A 19,365-nucleotide genomic window follows, 5' to 3' on the forward strand; every position below is an offset into this window, starting at 1 on the left:
TTAATGATTGGATTATTTTTAAGGGAAAAATCTGTATGTTTGAATGATTGTGTTCAAGCTGAGACACACTGAAAGACTGAATGTGAGTCAAGTCCATTTAAACTCTGACTGTTGGAATTCTGGGAAAATGACTCAAGCCCTCCTTAAAGTTAAATGATTATTTTTTGGATGATTATTATGATTATCCTGAAGAAAAATCCAGAAAATAAAGAGATTTTCATAGAAGTGTTTTAATTCTTGCATGTTTATTGCTATTCTGATTCCAAATGCTAAAAAGATCAACACAATCATGCAAGAAACATACTGGCATTTTTTTTTTAAATTAAAACAGAAAACAGCTGTGAGAAGGAATGTTAGATATCGTTAATCCAGGAATTTCTCTAGTGAGTGTCCTGGAGGAGAGAAGACAGAGGATATCTGACCTCAGTGGCAAAGAAAGAAGAGTAATGTCCAAGCATTTGGTAGTATGTGAAAATGATTAATGCAGTGAAGCCCCCAGCAAGCCTTAGGAAGAAGAAGATTCTTGGGGTTATTACACAGATCTGCAGGTGGAGAAAGTATGCTGCATGGTGTCCTGACGGCAAAGTGCTTAGACTGTTTGGTTTTGTTCACTAGATCTGTGACCTTGACAAAACTAGTCTTTACAGCCTCAGTTTCCTCAATCTCAAAATCGTAAGATTTAAAGGCTCCTATTTATGGATTTCTCTGAATTGGGTTAGGCGCTAGATAAAAAGCATTCAGAGCATTCGGCAGCTTTTTCAAGTCGGAATACTTCTATGACATAATATCATTCGTGCAATTGCAATGTTTTGACTATGGAGTCAAAGTGTCTTAAGTAGAAAATTGACTTGAAAAGTATATATGTCTGGGATACTGTCAGTCTGCTCCCCGTCCTAGTAACAAAATACCTGAATTAACTCAGTATGAAGAAAGGTTGCATTGGTTCATAGTTTGGAGGCTTAAGCCCTGTTGCTTTTGGTATGTGGCAGCAGAACATATCATGGCTAGGGTAGAATGGTGAAGAAAAGACACTCATCTCATCATAAGCTGGGGAATAAAAGAAAAACAAAAGAGCTGAGGTTCCTAATTTTATTTGGACATATTCTCCTTTCTCCAGATAGCTCTCAATTTACAGTCTCTTGATGCACATTCAGGATCTAACCCATAGAAATGGCCCTTCATAAATAAGAAACAACTGCTAAGTTTCTTTTGGGATATTGTTTATAGTTATTCTGAATGAAAACAATTAATGAAAATAGCAGAAGAACATATGGATTGATTACAGATGTTTCTGCTGAGTTAAAGAGCTCTGTATTTTTTTACATTTTTTTAATTAGTTATGTACACAGTGTATACAGTCATGTTGGTACCATCGTTAGCCTCCTGCCTGCCCTCCCCCCTCTGCGCGGACCCTCCTCATTGGGGAATGTTGGTCGTGCATTGTGGGGTTAGCCATTATTTATGGGTAAGAGGCAACATCTCTGTGCATAATGACCCAAAGTGTGGCTCTAACATTCTTTCCGCCCCCTCTTCTGAAAACTTCCCTGAGCCATGTTGGGTTCATTTTAGGTCTACTTGAGTGATGCGGTCTTGGGAGCCTCTGTGTCTCTGGATATCTGGTTTGGTAGGAGTTGAGTGTTCTCTGTGTCTATGTCCTTCACCCTTGTGCTGATACCAGGTTCACCTGGAAAAGAGCACTCTTGCTCATTTCCCCAATTGCTCTCAGTTTCAGCTGGGGCCATTTTGAAAGAGCTCTGTGTTTTTTCTTTTCTTTTTTTTTTCTTTTTTTTTTTTTTTTTTTTTTGAGATAGGGTCTCACTCTAGCCCAGACTGACCTGGAATTCACTATGTAGTCTCGAGCTGGCATTGAGCTCACAGTGATCCTCCTGCCTCTGCCTCTGCCTCCTGAGTGCTGGGATTAAAGGCGTGAACCACCAGGCCTGGCTGAAACACCATTTATAACACCCTTTGTCAGCTAGCATAGGAGAATTTCATCTCTATTGCTATATAGATAAAGTAAGATATCATATAATTACATCATTTTTTATCCTTATGCAATGATTTATGAATAATTAAAAGGCCCTATGGGGCTGGAGAGATGGCTTACTGGCTAAGGCAAAAGCCTAAGGACCCATGTTTGACTCTCCAAGTCCCAAGTAAACCAAACACAAAAAGTGACTCCAGATACATGGTGGCACATGTGCACAAAGTGACACACATGTCTGAAGTTGAATTGCAGGGGCTGGAGGCCCTAGCGTACCAATTCTCTCTCTCTCTTTCTCTCTCTCTCTCTCTCTCTCTCTCTCTGTCCCATTCTCTTGCATAAGATAAAGGCCAGTTGGTTGGGCTTACATCAAAGAAAAGGCTCTATGGCTGCATATGTCCCACTTATCTTAGTAATAAAATAATATTATTTTATTTTTGTAGCAGTTGGATACTATAATGTGCTTAATTATATATATATTTATTTATTTGCGAGAGGAGGGAGAAAGAGAGACCAGGGGAGAGAGAGAAGGAGAATTATGTGCCAAGGCCTGTTGACATTGCAATGTAACAGAAAACTCCTAAATATTTCAATAAAAAATTGAAATATTTGTTGTAATCTAGGATTTGTGACTTCTGTACTGATTTTCAAATATCTATCATCTATACATGACTCTCTGGAAAATTAAATTTCACTTCTTTAAAACACATTAATCTGATTGTCTTGAAACATTTATTGTATTTTATATCATGTTTCTAATTGCTGTTATTATTTCAAAAGTCTTTCTGGTCATTTTCCATTCTATATGTGCCAGAAGAGTTAGTGAAAACTTAATAATATTTGTTAGCACTGAAATAAGTTATGTTTCTCCCAGCTATGTTCTGTCGACCCTAATACTCTGATATTTTATCATTGTGTATCTTCTACAAGGACAACTTCAGAAGATAAGGAATAGTCTTAAAAGGCAAGTACTTCTATCGTAAAAGACATCTCTGTTTAAACATTCTCTTTGATGGCAAAGAGATTCTTAGAACATTATCACCAGTAATCTCATTTTAAGGGCCAAGGTTGGTGGTTACTGTCTTTGCAAATTATGCATAAGTTTTCTTTTTTTATTTTCTCCATAGTTTTACTGAAAAAAAAGAACAATATATTTTTAGGTCGTAAATGACAAATGTTAAAAAAATGTCAGGATAATTGAATTATGTTGTCACATGTGTGCATTTTGACAGTAATTTGGTGTTATATTTTCAAACAGACCCCAGCAATGAGTTCTAGGAGGTTTTAACATGCTCTCTGGGTTGTAGGTGCTTGCTTTATGTTAATGACCAGACACTCTCCTGATGCCAACTGTGGTGGTTTGAACAGATGGCCCCCAATATATTCAGTTTCTTATTTGTTTGTAGTTTGCATCTGCAGCAACCTGGCTGAAGGCAGTGTCATTGAGTGGATTTTAAGGTGTGGTGGTGGGTTTCAGATTTCAATCTAAAGACATGCAAAGTGTGCCAGCTGGAGCTCCTGAAGTGCGCTGTGTGGCTTTTGGCTTCTTGGCTTGTGCTTCTCTCTCTCTGCTTGGATCTGTGAAGGCAGGCCAGCTTCTTCTGCCATTATGGAATTTCCCCTGGATCTGTAAGCTTCAATAAACATCCCTTCCTCCATAACTGTGCCTGGTCTGGAAGTTCATCTTAGTGAACCTGAAGCTGTCTGCTACACCAACCAAGAAAATACAATGGCAAGCCAATTTCATATCTTTGAGTAAAAATATTTTATATTTCCATAATGAATATAATCAATATTTTTACCATATCCAAGGGTAACACTTCTAACTCTACTGATATTTTGGTGTATCTGAGATGTACTATCATCTTAACACTTACACTATATTGTTAATGAATTCTCAGGAATTTGCCAAGAGAACTTCCATGGAGTCTCTGAAATCTTTCACTTTCATCATGTCATCTGAAATAAGAATTCCTTGGGATTTAAGTCCTCTTTGTGACATAGAAAGAAAGGGATGAAGGACCAAGAATGTGAAATCCAACTGAGAAAGAAAGAAAAAAAAAAAAAAAAAAACTGCTTTAACTGTTTAAATAGCCAGTGTCTTCTGAATGCTAAGTATTTTTTATTTTCTTAAGCTCACCAAAATACTCACAGGAAGTATATATTAATAGTAATTATCCCTATAGTAGGTCTATCTAAATTCTATTACTAATTACCAAAAAGCTAAGTGCCATAAGGAGGTAGCAGAGAATGTTGTGTTCCTCTTTTATCTATAGGAAATGTTTATTGACCACAGAAACTTGCATATTCCTAATTTTATATATCCATCCATCCCTTAATTTGAAATAAATATCTTGGAATGATTTGTCTGGGCACATTGTTTTGCTGATGTCTTCAGATAGGCTCAGTGCTTCTGGTAGAGTACATGGCCATGAATGAGAACATGCTTTCTGTTTGTACCTTCATCTACAAATTTAATGACTTTCCCATCTTAGTTAAATAGTTACTATGGCTGAACCTTTTATATGTCAAGTGTGACTGCAAAAAATCTCACAAGTTTATTTTTGTTTATCCATGATTTCATAGATGAAAGGTTTATTTCCATAAATTTTAGCAACCTCAATATACAGTTTTTTTTTTAATCTTAAATGAAGTACTTTCACATTTACATTATAAGTTGTACTTTACAGATTTTGTGTGGCATACTGGAATTACTACCATTGGGACGTGTGTACCCTGGTCCATGATTAAGACAAGGTCATTTGGATGAATGTCCTCTTATAAATAAAAGTGTATCTGATGAGTGGATACCACCTGACTAATAGATTGTTAATCTATACAGTATGAATACACTTGACAAGAAGACAGTTCATGTCACCATGGAAATGCGTTCACACAGTAACCGATTTCATTGTGCTATGTAGTATAGCATACCATTGAGAGCTTCACATTTTCCATTTCTGAATTCTTGTAGTTAATATTCTTAGATCACAGTTGACAAAAAGGATGGATATTGAAATGTGAGGAAAGGAGACTGCACTTTTCTTTCACAGTTCTGGAGGTTAGAAGTCCAAAATCATGGTAGTGACCAGGTTGGCTCATCCTGAATGTATGTACTAAAGGAAAATCCATCCCACCTCTCTCTTAGCTGATACTTATTTCTAACTATGTCTAGTAACCCTTTGTATACAGCCATATCACTCTCCACCTCCACTCATTTTTTGTATAAAAACTCCTTCTTTATATAATTGTCACCCAATAGATACAGGATCCCCATAAATTCAGAACACATTTTGAGAAAAAAATTATTATATCTACATTGACCCTATTTCTAAAGAAGGCCATATTCATAAGTGTCAGGGATTTGGATATAAATATATATCCTAAGAGGAATCTATTTGGTCCACTGCAGTTCCCTAAAAGCTGAGGCAGTTATATGCATGTATTGTCCAGTGTGTATTATACAGCTTATTGGTCTACTGTATGTTCTAAGACCCTCTATGTAATTGTAAATGCTATATCCAATAGATCAAGTAGAAACAAATGAAACCCAAGATGCCTTGTTTAATTTAGGGTATAGTCACACTAAAAACAATAGGAACAGCTTTTAATTCTAAAAGAGAGGGCACCTATCTCTTTACCACTCTTTGGAGTGAGGTACATGAATTGCATCCCAAGTGAGCTCAGGAGGTGATGTCCTGTCTCACACTCAAAAATTCATCTGGGGAGCCAAACAGAAGTCCAGCTTCCTCCTGCCCAGATCTCTCTGATAGATAATAATATTTGGAATCTCAGCTGTTCATTCTGCCATTTGTTAAAAATAAATTGCTCTTTAAAGAATATTAATTATAACAAACTTTTCTGTTTAGTAAAACTCAGCCCTTCAGAATGGGACTGTGGATGAAATTAGAGTCAGAGGTGAAGGGCATAGAAGAGGGAGCAGCCTGGACCTCCAATGCTTCATTGAGAGCAGATGGCGTTCAGGATCCATCCACTTATGATCTCCCCATAATAAAGATTAAAGTGGCATGTCCTCTTAGGGAGGTGTGCTTGGCCGCCTGCCAATGTTCCAATGCTAGTTCTTGGCCCACCTTGTTCCATGTGAGTTTTCTTCCCCCTTCTCCATTTATCTAAATCATTTCACACTCCTAATAATAAATCTGTCCATTAAAAAGTAAAGATTTAAGGGAAAATGCTAGCTTCATGTCATTATTTTTCTGTTATAGTATCCCATTAACCATGATTGGAAATGTTTTATTGTTCCAGATCTTAATCTTACAATAATATTTTCTGTCATATACATGTTTGAGCTATTGTCTGTTTCCAAGGTATGTGAAATTGATAATTAGACAATGAATGCAGGCTTTTTTCCCCCTGTGAAGGCCTTGGAAGTAAAGAAACGTGGGTGTTATAACAAGGTAGCAGCTGTAACTGAAATTCTCATGCACAGCAGGGAGTGTGATCCCAGGGAGTTTGATTCTTCCCAGGAGTTGGCTGGAAGCCATTATTTCCAGGAATAAAGTAGAACATTGTTCGAAGGCATGACTACTTGTGAGTTTCCATGGACAGCCCATGTAGGACCTTGGAATGGTTATAGACACACAATGACCAGGAGACATTTTTGATGCACTTTTTGTAAGCAAGAGCACTTAGATACATATAGGTGACTGTAAAGTCAAAAAATATATATTATTTCAATAATTCCTTCAAACTAGTTTTACAATTAATCCTGCAGAAAGTCTGTTTGATCACTTTAGTCTGTGTCATAGTAGATTGGATTGCATTCAATTAAGCAACAGTTCGTTCTGTCTGCTGTTATTTCTTCTAATCTTCAGTAGGTATCACATTTAATTTTTTCTTAAAGTGCCATGTACAAACAGGAAAATACATCACAAAAAAAAATCAGAAAAGAAAAACTAGATGATTCTTATCAAACTGATCACATTCAATAGGGTATGAAACATTTCCAGAACCCCATAGGCACCTGTATCCTGGTAACCATCTTCATGATTAAGAGCTATGCTGACTTATAATATCATAAACCTGTATGTACTTTATATTAATGGAATTGAGAATGTAATACTGTTTGCCCTTAATTTTTCCATTAATATTAAATTTTCAGATTATATTTTTTGGAGTGGCTCTAACTTGCTTACTCTCTTGATGAGAATTACACTGTAGCACTATGACACATTTTATCTACTGATGTCAGATTAAATGTTTTTTTTAATATTTTATTTTTATTTATTTATTTATTTATTTATTTATTTAACAGGTAAAGAGGGAGAGAAAGAGAGAGAGAATGGTTGCACCAGGGCCTCTAGCCACTGCACACAAACTCCAGACACATGCACCCCCTGTGCATCTTGCTAACGTGGGTCCTGGGGAATCGAACCTGGGTCCTTTGGCTTTCCAGGCAAATGCCTTAACTACTAAGCCATTCTTCTAGCCCAGATTTAGACGCTTTCTATTTGGGGGAAATTATGAATAGTGTTTCCAGAAACATCCTAGTATATATAATGAGGTGTCATTTGTATATAATTATCTTGGCTATATGTGTATTTTATCGTGGAATTCTAGGAACAGTTTTCCTAGGTTTTTGGTCAGCTTTTGAGGCAGCCAGGTATAGTTGCAATGTGGTTTCTCCTATTGCTTATGCTTATATGATTACATGGAACCTGTTCTTATTATGCCTATGCTTACTAAAGGAAAGTATTTTTAAGATGAGACTTAAAGTTTTCACTCACAAGGATGATTTCCCTGAGTTGAGCACATGAATTAAAACCTTTCCATTTAATATTAATTGCCACCCTATATTATCCCTTGATATCACTCACATCCTTTCCTTTCATATTATCCCATACCACACCTTTATTTCTGCATTTGCCTATTAGCATTCACATTAGATTTTTTTTTAATTTTTATTTATTTATTTGAGAGTGACAGACACAGAGAGAAAGACAGATAAAGGGGGAGAGAGAGAGCATGGGTGCGCCAGGGCTTCCAGCCTCTGTAAACGAACTCCAGACACATGCGCCCCTTGTGCATCTGGCTAACGTGGGACCTGGGGAACTGAGCCTCGAACTGGGGTCCTTAGGCTTCACAGGCAAGCGGTTAACCGCTAAGCCATCTCTCCAGCCCTCACATTAGATTTTTAACTGATGTATATCTAGTATTGAACCCTAAAAGCTCTATAAAATCCTTACTATCATCTCTATCATGACCTGGGTGCTCACCACCAATACAGCCCAGTTCTTTTCAGTGTTACCTTGCTCAATTTTTTTATATGGTACTAGAAATTGAACTTGGGCATCTCCAATATACTAGACAATCGCTCATCCACAGAATTCATTATCTGCAGTTTATAAATTCACTTTGAGAGAAGGTAATGATGAACTTGTCCAGAGAGGCCTCAAACTCAAAATCCTCCAACCTCAGCTCCCAAGTGGGTGGAATTACAGTTGTGTGCTTCCATATCCAGGGGTGTATCATAATTTTATTTCCTTAAAATCTTTAGTACCATTTCATATCCAGGACCATGTTTTCCCACCAGAATTGTACTTTCATGTGAGGTATATAATCTACTATGTACCTCTTTCATTTGGGATGCTTTCTGGTAAAGCTTTTTTATTTCAAGCTTTTGAGAACCTTTTTTGGGGCTGGAGAGAGGGTTTGGTGGTTGAGGAGCTTACAGGCAATGCCAAAGGACCCGGGTTTGCTTCCCCAGTGCCTACATAAAGCCAGATGCACAAGGTGGTACATATGTCTGCAGTTCATTGACTGTGGCTAAGTTCCCTGCCATGCTCATTCCTTCTATCTCTCTCTTAAATAAATAAATAAATAAAATAATATATTTTTCAAAAGAACATTTCTCATCCCATAGAGTTTGGGTCCTACAGATTTTTATCATTCAATTATTTATGATACCTTTCAAGGCTTCTACAGTTTTATAATATTAGGTATAATAACATAATGTTGTATTGCTTCCCATGAATAAGGACTGTCTCTGAGATCCTAAATACCTTGTCCAGTCTTTGACCTATGACATCCTTGTGGATAAAGTTAAAAAATGTTGACTGGTTATTGTTGTTTTGGTGAAGCTATTCTTAATGACTTGGCCATTTCTCTCTTTTCTTTTTCTTTTCCTCACTATAAGTGTTCTTTACATTGAACTCAACAGCAGATACTCAAAGCAAACTTCTTCACTTAGCTTGATGCCTCTTGCTATCCTGCATTAAGTATGCTATGCTTCTGCTCTTGAAGCCAAGAAAGCTAAAATACTGTCCTCACCTGGAGAATAAGGCATTAGCCAGCTTTTCAGAGGTCACAATGTTATGTTTATACAATATTCTAATCCTGCACATGTCAGAATTTAGTCAAGGTAGGAAATACCAGCTTCATATTACTGATCAAAATCTTTACAAAAATGCAAGGTCTCCCTGCTACAAGCTGGTCAGTGACCTCCGCTCCCCCTAGGCTTATTGCCAATGCAAGGCGCTTTGCTGACTCTGCAGAGAGGCCTCTAGGATGCTCATGTAACTGCAAGATAAATTATGTTCCCATTCTGGATGTGCATTTTCAAAAACGTTTAGCATCCAGTCTTATGTCATGCTCATTTCCTTCAGCTTTCTTTTTTTTTCTTTTCAAACACTGAGCAGCACATGTATCAAATGTGCTAAATTGATGACTTCACTTGCTGTTGTAAAGTACCTGGAGTGCTTATCCCATCAAGCCCCAGGGCCTGAATTTACTTCACAGGATTGTAAGTGCTAGAGGTTTAACCGGTGCATGTGCAAAGTGTTTGTCTTAAACTTGAAAAATCCTGAACTTCTGTTCTGTTTTGTAGCTATCAATCCTAAATTACAGCTTCAGTTTTATGACACTGAGAAGGGGCTGTTGTAAAACACAATTGTTGTTCAGGTTTTATCCTTTCTACAATGAAAAGGAAAAATGTGCAGACTAACCTTCAATAAACATTTAGAAGATTATATTAAAGAGTTTCCAGATCCAGTAGAAATCTGTCAAAAGTACTGCTGAGTCCACAACCTACAGGAGAGAACTAATATGACTAGCACACTTTGTTTTCTCATTGCCAAATCCTAGTAAAGATATCTTCCAAAGATAAATATACTACTCCAAGTGTAAAGAAAGCACAAATATATTTCTGACTCACAGCACAAAGATGTAAAAAGTAAGATAGAAGATGGTGCCATCACATTATGATTCAGAAAATGTGTATCAGTTATATTTACTTGGGAGAAGTCCAAGGTTTCACCAAAGCCATTTAATACTTACCTGGAGTGCTCTGAAGTTTTCATCGACCAAGACCAAAACTCATATATGTTTTGCAAGTCATCGTGTTAGATATGTTGTCAAATATAAGAAAGCTAAGTTCTTCTTAGAACTATGTAAACAGCCCCCTCTAACAAGAAAGGAATGAAAATGATTCAGCCCCAGTCATATACTATAGATTTGAAGTGTGAATACTATTGATGAATATAGAGTAGATCATGCCCCTGAAAGCCATATGTGCAATGTCTCTAGAATTCTGAACTAAATGAATAAAGAAGTGGTAGAGGCATGAGAAGGGGTATGAACACACACACACACACACCAAACAAGATGTACATACTGATTTATAAGAAGAGCAAAAAAATAAATTATCCTTTCAAACTGATATGAAGCTTTCACTTCCAGGAATTCAAGCAACCATTGGCGATGGACCAATTAAGGGTGGTTAAAGAACAAGATTTAATGAGAAGAACTACTTAAAAGTATCATCAGAAAAGACAATTCTAGGATACAGAAAAAGAAGACATTTTCATAGATATAGTGATATCATTATTGAAGTGTCAGTTAAATACTCCTAGGATCTTTTTTTCTTTTAAAATATATTGAAAACATAATTTCCATTGTCATACTGTAGTAAAAATGATATATATTCCAAAGTGGGTATAATTAATTTCATGTACCTTTTGACAATTTTATCATATTTCTGATTGGTACAGGTGTTCATTTCCCTCTGGAAATTTTAATGAGCGTGTTCCCCTCTATCGACAATCTGCTTATGTTTGTAGAGCACATAAACCTAACTAATATTCAGAATTATTACCACAACTCAGGGAGGGATTGCATAAAGATATTTTCCCCTGATTCATGACTTTTTCACTTTATAAAGAAAAAATACTGTGGCAAAATAAGCATAACAATGCCTATAATGTCATTATTTCAGGGATTTAACATGGCTTGGTGTATGGGAAGGACCAATGCTTATTTGACGTGTCAATCATATCTCTCTCTCTCTCTCTCTCTCTCTTTGTTTATTCAATGTAGGATCTCACTCTAGCCCTGACTGACCTGGAATTCACTATGTAGTCTCAAGCTGGTCTCAAACTCACAGCAGTCCTCCTACTTCTGCCCTCCCCCCCCCCCACTCCCACCGCCACCACCAAGTGCTAGGATTAAAGACATGCACCACCACTCCCAACATCCCTCCTCTTTCGAATGGGACACATTTCATTTATTTAATGGAGCACAATTTAGAGTTATGGAAAAACATAGATATAGAGAAGCATCAGGAGGAGGGGAGAGAAAAAATGAGAGATAGCATTTTATGGTTTGATTCACTGTTTCATAAGTTCTTTGGGTTTGGAATTTTCCATGCCACAGTGTGGTGTTACTTATAATGATTATAACTGATGAATAATATGAGCCCTATTATCATATATTTCATTTATGTTATCTTATTGAATGCCTCTCTGCCAGACAGAAAACTTATTAATTTCATTTTTATCACTGTACAGATAATGAGTGTATTCAGATAGTGACTTGTTCATAATCAATAAGCTAATTCATTTTTTTTATGACTCACACTTCTAAAATATTTATTTATTTATTTAGGAGAGAATGAGAGAGAGAAAGGGTGTGCATCAGGGCCTCCTGCCATTGCAAATGAACTCCAGATGCATGCACCACTTTGTTTATCTGACTTTACACAGGTACTGGGACATTGAACCCAGGCTGTCAGGATTATAAGCAAGCACCTTAAACTGCTGTGCCTTCTCTCCAGGTCAATAAAGCAAATTCTTGACAGACAGGAAATTAGAATTTAACTTAGGTTATTCCAGCATTTCATATACAAACTCTGCAGACCAAGTTTTCCTTTTCTTTTAATTACTTGTTCCACTTTGTGAAAGTGGGATGGACTTTTATGCCCTACTTAAGGGGTGGAGAATAATGATTATAAGAAAAGCTCAGTTAAAGCTCAGCTATCTTTCCATAGATTATGTTTTCAGAAGCAGTGTCCTCAACTGTCAGAGGCCAGCATCCTTTAATTTGGTATTTGTTATAACTTTCATGAAGCCAGTATAATCCTTACTATGATTTCAACTTCTGTACTCTGATTTTTCTTTTCTTCTTTTCTCTGTATTTCTACAAACAATAATAGCAACCCCTGTTAATTTTGGAAAGCACTTTGGCATATAGTAAAATATGTTTATGAGGACAGAACATTTTTCTAAGGCATTTTAGTTATTATACAAAATGTGTACAGTGGTCACCATTTTCTCAGTTTTCCACGGATCAGGTGACTGAATCTCAAGTATTTCTGAAGGATAACAGGGATTTCAAACAATGTAAATAGGTCTGCAAGCCAAGTGATAGTCCTACTTAAATAGTCCCAGTTTCCTTGAAGCAGAGCTTCTCAGAAGGGAAAAATGAAACTTGCATGGAATATCTACAATGTGCAGGGACTTTTGTGATTGTAAAAAGTGTGACTGTGGTACCGTGTCTTACCTGACTAGACATCTTGTAAATCCCAGGACATACATCCTCAAAAAAAAAAAAAAAAAAAAAAAGGAATCCCACCTTAATTGTCTCTGGTACTCTGTTGGGAAAACTCAGCCTTCAAGAAATTCCTGTCGTTGTAGTCAGCTACATGTTATTGGGACAGATACCCAACCAGACTCAATCCAGAGGAAGTTCCATCCATGACAGAAAAATCTGTATACTTCCATATATTTAAGCAGAGAGAAATAACTGCAGCAAGCAAACATCGAAAAATAGCAAACACAAAACCCACCAGAGCTCAAACTCTTCTCCACACCTCTGGTCCGGAATTTAGATGTGCTCCGGTGGCATGCCTCCTTGAAGGCAGAGTCTACCTGCTAGGGACTCTAACTGCAAGCTCAATTTTAATAAAATCACACAAGTCTACAGGACTATACATCCAAACTACCACACCTGTCAATGTACCCTCTCTTTTCTATTTTCTCTATATGTGTTAGAGATCAGAACACTGATTTTAAAAGGCACATTGAATATTTGGGCATAATCAAGTATAGAACAAAATAGATTAGTTAGAAGGAAACTATTTTGCCTTGGAAGACAGATAAAGCTGCTTATGAATCCTAATGTCTCAACTAAATAATATGTATCTTTGAATGTGTTTACCTTTAAGGTTCCCTTAACCTCTCTGGGCCTTAATTTCCTCTGGCATAAAATAAGAAAAATTCTGCATACCTCACAGGATTACAAATTCTGGCTACTATGTATGTATCCTCTCTACTTTTCAGGTCTCTTTCTTGCTCCTATCTCTAGAAGGAGAAACTCTTAAGGCTTTTTAAAAATATATATATTTTATTTTTATTTATTTGACAGACAAAGAGGGAGGGGGAGAGAGAGAGAGAGAGAGAAGGAGAGAGAAAATGGGTATGCCAAGGTCTCCAGCCACTATAGAGGAACTCCAGATGCGTGCGCCACCTTGTAGATCTGGTTAACGTGGGGCCTGGGGAAATCAAACTTGGGTACTCTGGCTTTGCAGACAAATACCTTAACCGCTAAGCCATACCTCCAACCCCCTTAAGGCATTTTTAAGTAGCTCATTTTGTTGACCTGTGGATTTGGCCGGTTCTCTGGACTTTGGTACTCTTGACATAATCTGTTTTATAAATTGCCGTTTACTTGTAGATATGCATCCCAAGAAGATCCTGACTCTTTCAGTCAATACCTGGTTTTCTGACTTCACAAAGATTCCCTTGGATGAGTTGCATAATTGACAGAAATTATGATTTATAGATTCACTTCACCCTTATTTGTCTTCCACAGAATCAGAATGAGCTTGGCATGTGGGAAGCAGTCTCCATGAAAGCCCAAGGGGACAGAGCAAAACCATATAAGGAAGGGAAGTGGTTTCGCAATTAGTTAGACTCAGACTTAATCCCATCTGCATTTTCTCAGCTGTTTATTTCTATACCTCCCTTAACATTTCCAAGTCTCTGTTATCTCTTCCATTAAGTAGTGCTGCCTGAGGAATTAAAACAGACAGTACATATCAAATACTCTTAGATATATGCTTAGCAAATGAGAGCCAGTTAGTTAGTGAAATTTGTAAGTATGTCTGAGGTGATATCCCGCAACACCCTAGCCAAGGCCAGAAAGTATCTATAGTAGGGAACTATGTGTACAGTTTATTGTTTTGTACTATAGACATTTGCCTATGGTAAAATTGGATTTATAGGGCTTGAGATATGGGTCAGTGGTTAAGGCACTTGCCTACAAAGCCTACAGACCTGAGTTGGATGGCCTAGTACCCACATAGAAGCCATATGCACAAGGTGGCCCATGTCTCTGGAGTTCATTTGCACTGGCTAGAGGCCTCTCATGCCCCCTATCTGCCTCTCCACCTCTCTGTACCTCAACAAATAAATAAATACAAAATTTTGAAAATTGGATTTATAATTAGCGGAAGAGATTAACAATAACAAATAATAATAAAATAGAATTTGTATAAACATATGGAGTAGTAAAATTGTCAGTGTCAGTATTCTTCCATTTGGACCATGTAAGAAATGAAGGGATTGCTATCTCTTTCTTTTTTTCTTTTTTGATTTTCAAGGTAGGATCTCCTTGCTGTAGCCTAGGTTGACCTAGTATTCACTATGTAGACTCAGGGTGGCCTCAAACTCATGGCAATCCTGCTACCCCTGCCTCTCAAGTGCTGGGATTAAAGGTGTGCACCACCGCACCTAGCTTTGAAAGGATTTCTTGACCAGGCATCAAGTTTTCCAGCATGGAAAACTGGCAGCCTGTCATATGACTTGTGGCCTGATAGCATATGCAGCATGCAGATACTGCCAGAGTGGTTTTTCTGTCTTGAGCATGACACGGAAGAAGCGATTGGGCCATATACATTCTTGTGATGCTACTAAGAATGGAGCACAATTTAAAATGCATGAATTGTTCATTTCTAGAACTCTCTACCTAGTATTTTAGACCACATTTGCATCATCGAATTGAAACTATTGAATGAAAACTCTCGGATGAGAAGCACTACTATTCATGGACATGAATGATGCTTCAAGTATGAATTCTAACTTTTGAAATTCTGTTATGAATCCTAGATGAAATTCATTAAGCAACAGGCTCCACGTATTAAAGAAAGACATATAAATATAGTTTTCCTAAGATCTTTTTTTGTAATTTATATATGCATGCCTTTTATCCTAGAACCCCCAACTTAAACATAATTGTATTAGTTGGCAAGAGTGGGTTTGGTTTGAAAAAAAATAAAAAATAAAAAAATCTTAGCTTACATCTGGCTATTTCAATTTAAAATTCAATGTGTTCTTTTGATGCTAGAATCGTAATTTTCATTTTAGTAGCTCAGCTATTTTAGGGTTTTGAAGTAATAAACATTTACTACATTTAGTAATGGAGCCACTAGGGGAAAAGTAAAGCCATTTTGTAAAACATATGAGAAAGAAAAAAAAATCAGATCTCTTTTCAGAAATGGTTGGTAGTACATTATTTCTTAACTTCATCAAAATCTTCTATGATAACTGTGGGGATACCATTATAGGAGAAGTGGGAGAATTAAGATTGTTTCTGAGACTTTGACTCTTAACTCACATATCTTATCCTCAGTATCTACTTCTCTCAAATGCCAGAGCACTTTGAATATCATCATAATTGCACAAGTTCAGTGGATAGTGCTATGATATGGGCACTGCATATTTTATAGCAAAGGGGAAACAAAATATCTTAGCATAAAAGTATTCCAAAATAGGTCAGTATGATTGCTCAAGATGTGTGTTATATTCAGGAGTCTAGAAGGGCATAAGGAAAACAAACAGTAATAAAACAGTATCAAATGCATAAGAATTTCTGGTTGGGTGTGGAGAAGCCACTCATGGTTCTAGTTTCTTGTTCCTGATTTTAAAAATATATATGTTATTTATTTATTTACAAGGAGATAGAGAATGGAAAAGCAGGAGATGGGTAAAAAGAGAGAACAGGTATGCCCAAACTTCTTGCAAACAAACTCCAGATGCATGTGACAGATTTTTCATCTGGCTGTATGTGGGTACTGCAAAACTGAACCCAGGTCATCAGGCTTTCAAGTACATGCCTTAGCCACCTTGCATTCCAGAGGTTTGTGATGTATTTTTATTATAATTTCATTCTAGGAAATTTTAATTTCATTCTTTGTTATTTCAATGACCCATTCACCATTGAATAGTGAGTGTTTAATCTCCATGAGTTTGTTCATATTCTTTAGATTCTCTAGCTGTTGATCTCTAGCTTCTTTGCATTATAGTCAGATAAAACACACACAGTATCTTTCATTTTTTTTCATATTTGTTAAAACTCACTTTGTACCCTGCTGTCTGGTCTATTTTAGAGAATGTACTACAGATTACTGAAGAGAATGGATATTCTGCAATGCTTGAATAGATTGTAAATATGTCCAGTATCCATTGGATCTATTCCTTTTGACTCAGATGTTTCATTGGGTTCTTTTTGTTTTGTTTTAGTGGTGGGGGATGAACTTTCTATATTGGTCAGAGTGGGTATAGAAGTCACCCACTTATTACTATATGATAATGTGTTGGGATTCATTATTAATTATTATTACTCCTAGTAATATTTGATGAAATTGGTTTGCCTTGTGTACAGTGTGTATATTCAGAATTGTAATGTCCTCTTGATGGATTGTTCTGTTAGTATGAAATGACCTTCTTTATCTCTTTGGATTAGTTTTTATTTAAATCCTACTTTTTGCAGCCATAAGTTCCATTTGCTTGGAATAACTTGTTCTTTACTTTTACCCTAAGATAGTATCTGTCTTTGATAATAAGATGTGGTTCTTAGAGATAATAAATAGATGTATTTTTCTTTTTATCTAATATGCTGGTCTCTTTTGAACGTGGAATTGAGGTCATTAATATTCAGTTATATTTGAAAGGTACATATTATTATCTGGTATTATCAGTGTGTCAGTTATAGTTTCTGATGTTTTCCTATTTATCATTTGCCTAACTAGTACTTGAGCATGATTTATTCTTTCCTGCAGCCTCATGGATGTATTCATCTTTGCCTTTAGTCTGAAGGACTCCTTTAAGTATCTTCTTTCAAGATGGCTTAGTCATGAATTCTTTAAATAGTTTTTAATCATGAAAGATTGTTTGGCTGGATATAATAATCTAGGTGGACTGTTGTCTTACAAAAATTGAAATACTCCTGAATTTTAAAGCTTTTATCAATTATGCTGAAGGCCTAACCTTTATGTGTGACTTGATGCTTCTTTCCCACAGCTTTCAATGATCTTTATATTTACTGTTCAAAGTATAATACAGGAGGGGAGGTTCTTTTCTGTTCCTGGCTAGTTGGTGATCCAAATGTCTCTGGGATGTGGATGATTTTCCTGTACCTGAAATTTTCTATGATTTCTATGATTTTATTAAATATGTCTTTGGTTACTTTATGGTCATGATTCATGAATTTGGCTTTTTAATAGTGTCTTATAGATTTTGCATGTTCTGTTAATAATTTTAGTATTAATTTATTTTTGTTATTGACTGACTATTCCAATTCCTCTACATTGTTTTCAAGCCCAGATATCCTGTCTTCCCCATGATTCATTCTGTTGGGAAGGTTTTCCATGGAGCCTTTCATTTGACTTACTCAGTTTTTCATTTTGTGTTTTTCCATTTGATTATTTTTCACCATTTCTATCTTTTTTATTAGATTCAATTCTCATACCTTATATTGACAACCTTATTTCATTTTGGTGTTTGTTTGTATTCTTTTGATTTGACTCAAAGTTCATTTGTGTCTTCGCTTGATTTCATTGAATATAATAGGATCATTTTTTAAATTTTTTATCTAATTCACTCACTTTGGAAGTCATCATTCCCTAATTTTTGGAGAAGCCATTTTGTAAGGAAAGTGTAAGAGAAAAGCAAAAGAGAAAACTGGACTTGAGAGAAAAAGGAAGGGCAGCAAACTTTTCACAGGATGAAGGCTAAAGCACTGGGCCAGGCTGGGGTGCAAGCTTTTGTTTTTTTATTTAAAATATGGAACGCTTCATGAATTTGCTTGTCATCCTTGTACAGGGGCCATGCTAATCTTCTCTGTATCGTTCCAATTTAAGTATATGTGCTGCCGAAGCGAGCACTGGGGTGCAAGCTTTTAAGGAGAATCCTAAGAAAAACAGACTCTACCAGCTGTAGGTCCAAGGCAAGTAGATGAGGAACTGTATTTGTGTCCTTGCTCAAAAGAAGCTTTTTTTTAGCCGAAAGTTCTGGGGAGGATAATCCAGCAGATGGTTTCTGTTCCCTCAAGGTTTTCTGAGTTAGGGGAAATTTATCTATCTAGAGTAGCCTGTCAAAGCTGCCTATCTCTGTGACTACTTTATTGCCTGATAGTTTTAGGGAGAGTTATTAACTCCTTAGTTCCCTTTGGTTTTCAGGGAAAGCTATTAACCCTTCACCTGTTGCCTTATTTTTTGTTTGTTTGTTTGTTTGTTTGTTTTGTCTTAATATTTCTTGTTTTTGCATTAGACTTCTATGTACACTGTTAGGTTAGTGGTTGAGTCATTTTGTCCCATGGTAACTGTTCACAATGTTCAAGAAGCACTAGGTTGTAGTACAAGTGTGGTATTATATTTGTCTGCTTTATGGGTTCCAAAGTACCATGCTTGATGACTGGTATTCCATTGAGAGTAAAATACATTTGACAAAAAACAATCACAATCAAATGGTAGGTTAACTATGAAAACACTATAATGGCCAAATAAAATCAATCACCACAATCATTTTGGGACATAACTGGGTACTTGTAGTAGTACTGTGTATACTAACCTATTAGTTACAATGTGAATGGATGGGTTAAATGTAGAATAAGACTGGTGATTAATATTGAGCTGACTGAAAGTAGGTTTTGTGGGAATCCCTTTCCTCTGGGTTGACCACAATAGGTCTTCTCCTCAGATAGGGCACAAACCACACTCCGAAGGATGATTACACCAAAACCAGTCTTGGTGAACCATTGAGTTTACTGGGATTACTTACAGAGCAGGGTGAGAGATTGCTTACAGGAGC

The 19,365-nt window shown here is 36.5% G+C and overlaps 1 non-coding gene across 1 annotated transcript; it reads right to left on the bottom strand.

The window, feature by feature from the left end:
* Positions 1–18,333: 18,333 nt before the first annotated feature.
* On the bottom strand, positions 18,334–18,440 carry LOC123461800. The gene has a single exon (XR_006637865.1). It is a non-coding gene; the product is annotated as a U6 spliceosomal RNA (small nuclear RNA).
* Between the last annotated feature and the right edge of the window lie 925 nt (positions 18,441–19,365).

This window comes from Jaculus jaculus, chromosome 6 (genome assembly GCF_020740685.1).
Source record: "Jaculus jaculus isolate mJacJac1 chromosome 6, mJacJac1.mat.Y.cur, whole genome shotgun sequence".
NCBI lineage: Eukaryota > Metazoa > Chordata > Mammalia > Rodentia > Dipodidae > Jaculus > Jaculus jaculus.